An 11,279-nucleotide genomic window follows, 5' to 3' on the forward strand; every position below is an offset into this window, starting at 1 on the left:
TTCAATTGATGAATGGATAAAGAAAATGTGGTATATATATACAATGGAATATTACTCAGCCATAAAGAACGATAAAATTATGGCATTTGCAGGCAAATGGATGAAACTGGAGAATATCATGCTAAGTGAGATAAGCCATTCTCAAAAAACCAAAGGAAGAATGATATCGCTAATAAGTGGATGATGACACATAATGGGGGGTGGGAAGGGTTAGTGTTGGGGTTGGAGTTGGGTTTAGGGAGGGGGGCAGGAATGGAGGAAGGACGGACTGTATAGATGGAGGGGAAGGGTGGGAGGGGAGGGGGGGAAGGGAAAAAATGGCAGAATGAATCAAACAACATTACCCTATGTAGATTTATGATTACACAAATGGTATGCCTTTACGCCATGTACAGACAGAGAAACAACATGTATCCCATTTGTTTACAATTTTATAATAAAAAAAAAAGATTAAAAATGTAAAAAAAAAACAAAAAAAAAAACAATGCTCCAAAAATTATAAATATCTATTTCTAAGTTAACATAAATGGTAAAGTTGTTGCTAAATTTAATTTTCAAATGTATTCCATGAAAGGGATGATGGGACATAATGACCTAATGTTGGCATTAATAAAGGAGGAACAAAGAAGTATCCAGGTCTATCTCCACTCTGGCAAGAGAAAGGGAAATTACTAAATACCTTCAAGCATAGGCACCCAGAATTCCTGAAAGCAGCTTGCCCAGTCTCCAATATTTTTCCAAGGACATATAAAGACAATAGGTCAGGAGTGTAGATGCCTCAAGTTTGAAATATAAAATACCACTCTTATTGGTCAAAGCTTTTCTGATTTTCTTGGCTTCCAGTTCTTTCAGGTCTAAGAAAGATACTGATTTTATCAGTCAGTTTAGGTTAAGTTATGCTACTATAACAATAGACACCCTTACACCCAAATCTCAGGAGCATACAATACAGTTTTCTTTCTTGCTCATGTATATTCTAACCATAGATTGGCTTGGGCTCTTTCATTTCAAGATGAAATGATCACCTCCATCTGGGACCTGCCAGCCTACTAGCTATGGGAAAAGAATCATGGTGAAAACAAACAATAATTCTTAGAGCTTTTGCTTAGAACTGGCAGCTGACATTTCTGTTCATTTTGCACTGGGCAGAGCAAGTTGTGTGGCCACACATGATCTGAATTGGGCAGGAAGGTTTAATCTTTTTAAAAGGATAGAGTATCACCTTATACTGGAAACAATATAATCATCAGATTCAGTTATATTCTATTAGTCTAGGGAGACTCCTATTAGAACAATTTAATAGAATAAAAGTGCAGACAAGTTCTAGGAACCTCACAGTAAAGGTGTCTAAATTCCTTTCAACCTTTCTCAGCAGTGGGCTATTGGAAAAAGTCATTTCAGATTATGGTAGTTGACTTGAGAGGACAGAAGGCAGAACTCAGGGAACTGCTGATCCTCAGGTGGAACCATTCCTCCATCGCCAGTCACACAGCGTGGGACAGGTTACATCGCTTCTTATTTTGGAACATTGGCAAAAATTCAGGCCTCACATATAACTCACTGTATTGAAGTTCTCTTTAAGTACATTACCTGGATTATTAAAAGATTGATGGAGTCCCAATAGCTGGGAAGTTATTGGGTTGAAAGTTCAGATATACACAAATGAATCATAACATCATTTAAATTCAGAATATTTCTGCCCAAATCATTTTGGGGTAGAAATGGAGAGATTTATAGTGAGTCTTACGAAATTTGATGATCTGAAAAGTAAGAGGTATTTAAATGTATGATTTAACTGCAAGAGTCAACTACAGTAGTTTTAAATTGATGGAAGCCTTGATTGCTACTGGTTTAAAATGCATTTTAAATAGTTGGAACTATATTTTGAGGACAGCTTAGGATGAAGAGTTGAATGTGATTTTTTAGACATCAAAAATAAGATCTGATTTTCATGCAGAAAAAATAAACTCCTCCATCAATAAAATATGTATGGTAGCAAACTTCCTATATACCACTTTTCTCTATCATGTCTAGTTCTAGATATAACAGTTTTTACATAAATCTCTTTGAGGGTAAGAGCCCAACGTCCTTGTAGTGGATAAAGAATTTTGCTGATCCTTTCACTCTTGAGTCACAAATAAATCTACCTTTGAAACCATCCTAATTTTTACATGGAGGGACATGAAAAGTCACAGATTCACTGAGTGGTAAACCAGTAAAGTAAGTGGGTTTTGCAATAACTTTCACTGAGCTCAAATCTTTCTGTAGCTTGCCCTTCATTTGGACTTCTTGATGTTCCCTAATTCCTCAAACACCTTTCCCCCTTCATCAGTCAAAATTTATTCTTTGAAGAGGAATATTTTTTATTAAAACTTACCCACAGGTGAGCACAGGCCAGGCTGTGCAAATATCAATAGAAAACAAAGTTTTAGCCAAAGGAATGATGAGCTATTAAAAAATAAAAAACCAAGTAAAGTGAAAGTGACATATGTTCCTCTCTTTTGTAAGATTACACAATGGAACAAATTTTAAAACAATGTTTCAAAAGGACAATAGCTCATATTCATGTTACATTTCTGCCCAATTCTCTGAAAAAAATCTATAGGCATTTTTGATGGAATGAGTTTTTAATGGAACAGAGAGATTTTCTCCCCAGTGTGACTTCTAAAAATTTGTTCTCCATTATGAAAGAGATTGAACTCAATATTGTTCCAATTAATAAAAGAGTAATTTAATTTTACATAATTAATGTGCCTGAGAAATGTTGAATATACATTTGATTTTTAGTAAATGCTTTATGTGGACTTAGTTCTTTTATTTTTTTTTCTTTAATTGCAATAAGAAAATCTTAATTCTTTCCCTGTCTTTGTAATTTCACTAGCAGCTTTATAAAATCAAGAGTTGTACTTGAAAGATAATACTTAAGGGTGCTCAAGTCCAAAATCCTTTGTTGTTTCTTTTAATTCAGGACAAGTTTCTTTAATAAAGTGAGCAATTGCAGCCTAGTTTATCTCTGCTAAATTGGATCGCTATGTATTATTTAAGCTTAAAGCAAGATACAGCTATATTAACCATCACAATGCCATTATCTACCAGCTATTCCATATTTATTATTTAGTCAAATGTGCAGAAAACTACCCAATGATTCCTAAAATTGGATTTTAAGCTTAAAAAGGCAATATTGATCAATACAATATATTTAGAATCTTAACCTCCCTTCCCTATAATATAAACATATGTAATTAACTACCATTCCCTTTCCTTCTTTTCCTATGGGTATGGTATTTTTACATTTTATCTAAAGTACTATCCTCACTTTATTCTCTTGATTTTTGCCTCCAGTTCACCCACAAAATTTGTTCTTTAAAAATGCATCATAACTTTTTTTGCACCTTAGATTCTATTTGTACTTCATTAAATATTTATTAAAAGAATAATAGACTCAGTGATAAAAATTCAGACTACACAAGAGGGCACAAAATGAAAATGTAAAGTCTTTACCCTGTACACACCTGTCCTGTTCTTCAGGAAGAGCTATTTTTACCTTTTTTTTTGGGGGGGGAAGGGGTAGAGTTCTAGTTTTTAACCTGAAAATTCTAGACCAGTGCTGTTCAATAGAAACATAATGTAAACTATTTTTAGTTGTCTAGTAGTCACATTTTAAGAAAAAAAAGAAACTGGTGAAAATGATTTTAAATCTATGTTTTATATAACCCCATATATCCAAAATGTTGCCATACCACATGTTATAAAACCTATGAATATTTAAAATTCTATGTTTTATCTAAACTATTTCACATTTATAGCACATCAACTCAGACTTCAAAGTATTCAAAAACTGCAGTGGCTAGTGGGAACCATGTTGAATAGTGCATGTCCAGTAAAATACTTATCAATCTAGTCTGTTATTTGGCAATTTTAAACAGAATCTTCTGGTTTCCTGCCATGAAAACAAATAACTTAAAATTTTCTTCCTTCTTTCCTTCCTTCCTTCCTTCCTTCCTTCCTTCCTTCCTTCCTTCCTTCCTTCCTTCCTTTCTTTTTTATTTTTTTTTGCATACTGGAGGTTGAACTCAGGGGCATTTGATCCACTGAACTACATCCCTGTCCCTATTTTGTATTTTATTTAGAGACAAGTTCTCACTGAGTTGTTAGCACCTTGCTTTTGCTGAGGTTGGTAATCCTTTTGTCTCAGTCTCCCGAGCTGCTAGAATTCTATTATCTATTCTGTCTTACAAATCTTGTGATATTCTTAGTCTCTCACAGTCTTCTTTATTTTTTAACTTATAGACAGTATTTAGTTCTTACACTAAATTACGCAGAATCCCTTGAATTCCAGCTATGTGAAATGTGGAAATTAAGTCCCTCATTTCTCTCCACCTCCCCCACTATGTCATCTGCACCATGACTTTCAAATTGTTAAATTCAAAAGTTTTACATTTCGTTCGGTCACTCTAATGAATGCCTTGTGTTGTTTTAGGTTTCCAGAGTTGTAAAACTAGTAGACAGGATTTAGAATATTAGGAGTTTAGAAATATTCATTGTAAAAATCAAGCAGTGTGATTGAACCCTGTAGAAGAATAATCTCGTACTCTTCATCTTTGCTATTTGAAGAAGAAAGTTTTTGAATGTGAGAGACAAATAAATTTTCATTTCCCATATTACACCAATTTCTCAGAATCATGCTTCAGTTTTGTTTCATTTGAGGACCATGGCTCATCATTCAACTTTATGTTTTTCCTGGAGTCTCTTATTACCTTTCATTTATCTTATTAACTAAGAAATATCCTGTCTATTTTATTTTTAGATCACCATGCTTTTTAATCATACCACTTATTAGATGGAAGTGACTGTCTCCTTACAGTCCATTTCTTGTGGCTCTCTAACTTGCTTTTCTAATTTGAATTTATTGCCTTTTATAGCTGCTGCTGAGCTGTGATTCTGTGATTTAATTTCAGTGTTCTATTGGTCAAATTCATAATTTCCTACAGGCCAAGTATTCCTCTTTCAATAAGGAAGATGTTTTATTGGGTTATATTCTCTAGTAATTTAAAAGGAAAAATACATGCAAGAAAAATACATTTTCTGAATATTTACATCTTCAAAAATGGATTTGTTTTCCCTTCACATTAGACTGGTTCGTTTTAATTTTCCAAGAAACCTCAAATTTCCATGATATGATACAAATGCACTTTAGTGTACTTCTACCCCTTGGAAATGACAATCCAAGTGAATTGGTTGCACAGTTAGGGATCAAATGAATCCTTGGACTTTTCCCCATTACCAGATCTGAGGTGAAGCAACAGTCCATGCTTCACCTTTTGCCAATTTTGTACTAGTTGGGAAATCAAAAGTTTCACTATACAAGCCCCCCTGGTAAATACTTGGAGGAATTGCAACACACTTTAGTATGTTTAGAAATGTCCTTTTATCTGCCCATATTTTTCAAAAACATACTTACATGTCGGGTGCCTTTGGGAATTTAAAAATACATTCTGTGAGCAAAGAGAAATGCAGACATGTTCTCAGCGCTGATCATTTTCATCGTGGATCTAATGCTCGCTCTGGCCATTATTGTTACTTTCTACGCTGTTTACTTAATCACAGCCACGGGTATTTTTGTCCTTTTCTATCTTTTCAAAGGAGAGATGGAAAAAAACTATGACTTTAACAAGGGCAGAATGTGGATGCCGGATTCTAGCAAAGCCACTGGGAAGACACTTCCAAGCAACTTAGAGAACGTGGGCCCCAGGGTGCTTCCTGCCCGTTTTCCAGCTGAGAGAGAAGGGAGCTTCCTGCCAAAGGAGAAGCAGTCTTTCTTCTAAAGAGCAAGGGCTCTGTGGCAGAAGAGCCACAGGGAAAGACTTGCCAGAATACAGTCCGCAGCCAACCAAGGGGTATTTTTTAAGGTGAGTATGTAAAATATTCAGTTTAATTCTCCTTTTTTATGAGTGAGATAATATAAGTAGCATGAATTCTTGAGGTGAGAGGAGAAGAACAAACACATCTCTGCCTTCCATTTTTCGAAACTGGAGTTGAAAGCCTCTACAGGTACGACAAACAAGTTTCTGTGTTCAACTGAGAGTCTCATTTATCCTGCAAGCTAAGGGAGTCTTGCCTGTGATGTTTCCTCTCCTGAGTATTGATCAAAAGGCAAAAAAGATGGAAACTGGTTTCATCGTCCATAGCAGTTTGCTTAAAATTTTTGGGAGAGGAGAAAGTTAGAAAAGATGAATATGTTGGTTATTCCTGGTGTTTTCCCCCTTGACTCCAAGTGCCAACCGTAATCCATAGTTGTCCTCAAGTGGACAGTGAATTTTCAGAATGGTTCTTGGAGTGAAAACTGTGGTTGAGCATGTGATTGTGTAGAAGGGAGCAGACCTACTCTCTTTTTGGTTTGGTGCCTGCAAATACTTGATCTTATAGAGAACACTTCAGCGTAGTCTTTTCATTTTTTTTAAACATTTTTAATATAATACCTTTATTTTATTTTTATGTGGTGCTGAGGATGGAACCCAGAGCCCCATGAGTGCGAGGCAAGCGCTCTACCACTGAGCCACAGCCACAGCCCCTCAGTGTACTCTTAATGACATCTCAAATACTCAAAACAGGCTTGTTTGGAATTACCTGGCTCTTTGTTCTATTTCACAGCTTTTGTTCAGTGGAATCAAATGGATTAGTTTTGTCTTATTTTTTGTCAAATGAATGGCCACCCTAGGTTCCTTGGGCTTGAGATTTTATGGTATAAGTCCACATGTTTTATGGCATATACATAATATTTTTGGTTGCAAAAGACTGGAGTTGCCATGCACGGTGGTACACACCTGTAATCCCAGCAACTTGAGAGGCTGAAGCAGGAGGATCGCAAGTTCAAACCCAGGTTTAGCAACTTAGAAAGGCCCTGAGCAACTCAGTGAGACCTTGTCTGAAATAAATAAATAAATAAATAAATAAATAAATAAATAAATAAATAAATAAATAAAGGACTGGGGATGTGGCTCCGTGGTTGAGTGCTCACACCCCCACCTGGGGTTCAATCCCTGGTACCAAAAAACAAACAAACAAACAACAACAACAACAACAAAAACCTGGTGTTAACTGATTTAATTTTATCAGTTATGATTACAACTTTGTACATTTCATTTCCATTACCTCACAGCATGTTTTAGACTTGTGACATCTTAACTGGTAAAGGCATTTCTTCCCCATAAGTTGTAAAATCACTTTTGTTTCCATGTAAAGTAGCACTTCAATGAACTCCTTGCAAAAAATGGTAAAATCATACTCAATAATTTTAAAATATCATTTAGTCCCACAGACAATAAGTGTTTAACCTATTGAAAAACAATGATGTGATCAATGTGATGTGATCAATGTTTTAGTCATGATGTTTGTTGAACAGTAGCTTCTCCACAGAGGAGAAAATGGTTAAATTTTGTTGTTGAATAGGTAGAGTATAGTAAGGGATTTAAAAATCCTTCCTATTACATAGATTCCAAATTTATACACACATGTAGAAGGGAGGGAGCCTGGGGGGATGTGGGATGTACCATCAGGCCATACCTTAAACTATCGCCCATAACTGCTGACCACTTTCATCAATTTACAATATAGAGAAGTACTGTTTTATGGAATATTTTTTCACTTCTAAGAAAACTTGAATACCCTGCAAATATTATAAAACAAGCACATACCGTACTTTCTGTCTTTAAATCTTGCCATTAATTTACTCCATGCCATATCTAGAGAACCAGGGTAATGCTCAGTCAATTTTGATTCAGAGAAGAGAGAAGAGTAAGTCCTAAATGTGAGGCATTGCCTGAGGTGAGGTATCCTAGGGAGTAACTAGGGGGCAGGCTAAGGCAGAGGAATATGCAGAAGGGGACAAGGGTCATGATGTGTGAGCATTGGACATGATAAAGCCAAAGGGCACTGAGACAAACATTCAACCTGGCCTTGCACAAGCTTTGGACGCCTAAGAAATGTCCACAGTCAATTCAACTGTGCTAACAATTAGGGGTAATGGGCCATGGAGTATCCACTGAAGATCTCATGGGGGGGGGTTGTTCATATATATATATATATATATATATATATATATATATATATATATTTTTTTTTTTTTTTTTTTTTTTTTTTTTTGCCATTTGTCCCAGAGTTCTCTTCTGTCCTCTGTGTCCCTAATGTAGAGGATTAGAGCCAATGGTGATAATCTGATTGTTTTAAAAAAGGAAACAAAAATGCTTTACATTTTGAACATCTTTTGAGGCTGGCCCTCAACCTCCACCACACTCTTGTTTTATATCCATCTTCAGGATGTATCCTTTCCCTGAAAGACATCTAAGTTTATATCTATCACCTTCTGGGCTCCTCTGCTCCCATTGAGCTTCTTTTTCCATCCAAATCTATGACTGCCCCTCAGCCTCTATGAGTATTCCAGAAACCTAGGTGTAGTTCTGCTAAATTCTAAATTCAGTTGGGTAAGGATTCATTTCTACAACTTCTTATGTACCACTGATTCAACCAGGAATACTTTTGATGCTATTTACAGCCTATAGCAGCAGAGTGTTCAATTCAAAAGACCTTGGGAGTCATTTAGGACATGTTTCATCCAATTAAGAAATAGCTTCTACAATATCCCTGAAAGATAGTTGTCCAAGTTCTGCTGAATCGTTCTGCATGAGACACAGTTTCTTACCTCACAAGGCAGCCTGTCATTAAGAAGGTCTTTATAATATCCAATAGAAATGTGAATCCCCACAGCTCCCATTTCTTTGTCCTATTTTTGCTGTTAAGCAATCCAGAAAACAGTTGAGTGAGTACAATGACTTCACTGGAATCACAAATTCTAAGGAAAAAAGACAAGCTTCTCCCCTTATGAATGATCTGTTTCCTATTCAAAGCACTGAACAATGTTGTCTTTTTCAGTATCAATAAGAACCATTAAAATCATAATAGTAAGATAAATCTGGAGTTTATTGTGTACTTTGATAGAGGATTCTTAATTTGTCTCTTCTGACTTCTTGTACATATTTGTTAATCAGGAATTTTGAAATTCATTCCTTCAAAGCTTCCTCAAGACTGGGAACATTGCCAATTTGCACTGAAGAACAACATTTTATTAGCACATTCATAACTATTAAAAAGTAATTCTAACACTCTGACCCAATTTCACAGCACATCAAAAATTTAATTCAACCCCAAGTGACTCTCACAGATGTCCAATAATTTGACAGTGAATGTTGTTATTTGGAAGGTCAGATGAATCTGAACATTTTGGAAAATTGTCAATCTTGTCAATACAATTTTTTTTGTGAATACAGAAACAGCAATACTTTGAGTAACAAGTTATGCTAATCTGTACCCTTTTATCACAGGTAAATGAGAGTGGAGAAAATTGGGAAAGACCCAGTCATTCCTTTTCTGGTGGCAGTGAGATCATCTAAAGGAGAATCGACTGGAGAAGGAGTGTTCCTATGGTCAGGATCCTGAAGGCTTTGTTACTTGGTTTGCAGGAGTTAGAGGGCTAGAAGCCAAAGATTTTCTGGTTTGTGGATGGTTGAAGGAAAGCAAGCTCTCAGAAGACAAAGAGAGAACTCAAGTTCAAGAATGCATACCTACAGTCCCCTTTTTTGTTTGTTTCTGCCTCTGGTGACATTGCTAACAATATGTAAGCTTTTGGATTTAGGAGTTTGATTAGGATCTTCACACCACTTACTGGCAATGTATTTGTGTCAACTCAGTATCTCTCTAGGCCTCTGTTACCCCATCTGAAAAGAAATGGCATAGGCGTGTAGGGCTCCTGAAAGTCTAAAATGCTTTAACAAGGGATTTAAAAATATGAAGCCTGGGTCTGGCGATATGGCTCAGTTGGTAGAGTGCTTGCCTTGCATGCACAAGGCCCTGGGTTCAATTCCCAGCACCAAAAAAAAAAAAAAAAAAAAAAAAGAAGCCTGCTTAGCCAAGATGACAATTTATACAGGATCTCTAAGTATCTCCTAAATACTCTGTTAATACCTGGGGGATGCTTGAGATGCAGGATCCCCTAAGGGATCAAGTGTTTTTTTTGTTTGTTTCACCCCTGCTCACAATTAACGTGTGACATTCACACCAGCATCCCTCAGGGATGCATAACCCCAATAGCTCGGATATTCTGTCCAAACTTCTAAACCCATGCATTTTTGTTCTATGCACAAGCAAGACATCTATTTTGTACTCAGTGTCAATCCCTTAAATAATTTTTCCTTTAGGATCTCAATTTGCTCATCCATAAGTGAACATACAGTATAAATAACATTAATAGCCATTCCTGGACTGGTATTTTATCATGTAAAGGTATATTCAGAAACTGCTTTATGCAACTCACTAAAGAAACAAAGTGACACAATACTCAGACTTTCACTTCAAAAGGGCTCCATTATGTTTCAATTTGAAAGGACCCATGAGCTAGAAAGAAAATAGAGACCTCAGGCAAAGTAATTGAGTAGTTAAGCAAACAAAGTGCAATACTTTTCAAAAATTAAAGTTTCAATAAAACCCCAGAATTTGCCAGTTTTAATTTTATTCATTTTTAATATCCTCCTGTGTTTTGAATGAGAAAATTAATCCAGGCTGTCCAATTGATTTGCATTGCAAATCATCTTTTGTGCCTTAGAAGACAGATTTTGCTAAAAGCAAATGGATGGTTTGGCAGTGATTTCTTGGATATGACACCAAAAGCATAGGCAAAAAAAAAAAAAAAAAAAAAGTAAAAATAGATAAATTGGACTACCTCAAAATTAAGAACTTCTGTGCATCCAAGGATAACAATCAATAGAGAGAGAAGACAACCCACAGAATGGAAAAAAATATCTGCAAATCATGTGTTTGACAAGGGGATCCTATCCAAAATATATAAAGAACTTCTGCAATTCAACAACAACAAAAATGAAAAACCAGGTTGAAGAATGGAAAGAGGACTTGTATAGGCAATTTCTCCAAAGATGTACAAATGACCAAAACACACATAAAAAGACAATTCATGTCACTAATCATTAGGGAATGTAAATCAAAACCACATTGAATTATCACCTTGTAACCATTAGAATGGCTACAAAATTAACAACAAACAAAATAACACGCATGGGCAAGGATGTAGAGACATTGGACTTGTGTACTGTTAGTAGGCATTAGAATGATGTAATCACTGTGGGAAACACTACAATTCCTCAAAAATTACCATATGATCTAGCTGTTCTGCTTCTTGGTATATATCCCAAAGATTTTTTAAAGCAGGGTTT

The 11,279-nt window shown here is 35.7% G+C and overlaps 1 protein-coding gene and 1 long non-coding RNA gene across 2 annotated transcripts in view; one reads left to right on the forward strand and one right to left on the reverse strand.

Annotated features, from left to right (window-relative positions):
- Pak5 (p21 (RAC1) activated kinase 5) overlaps window positions 1-7,772 on the reverse strand; it is a 414,668-nt gene extending 406,896 nt beyond the window's left edge. Inside the window, exon 1 of the mRNA XM_047541866.1 lies at window positions 7,695-7,772. The gene's annotated coding sequence lies outside the window, so the exon portion shown is untranslated. The remainder of the gene's footprint in view (window positions 1-7,694) is intronic.
- LOC124977926 (uncharacterized) lies at window positions 5,464-11,059 on the forward strand. The gene is made up of 2 exons (XR_007107289.1): window positions 5,464-5,909; window positions 9,378-11,059. It is a non-coding gene; the product is annotated as an uncharacterized LOC124977926 (long non-coding RNA).
- Window positions 11,060-11,279: the final 220 nt, after the last annotated feature.

Source organism: Sciurus carolinensis, chromosome 2 (assembly GCF_902686445.1).
Source record: "Sciurus carolinensis chromosome 2, mSciCar1.2, whole genome shotgun sequence".
In the NCBI taxonomy this organism is placed as follows: domain Eukaryota; kingdom Metazoa; phylum Chordata; class Mammalia; order Rodentia; family Sciuridae; genus Sciurus; species Sciurus carolinensis.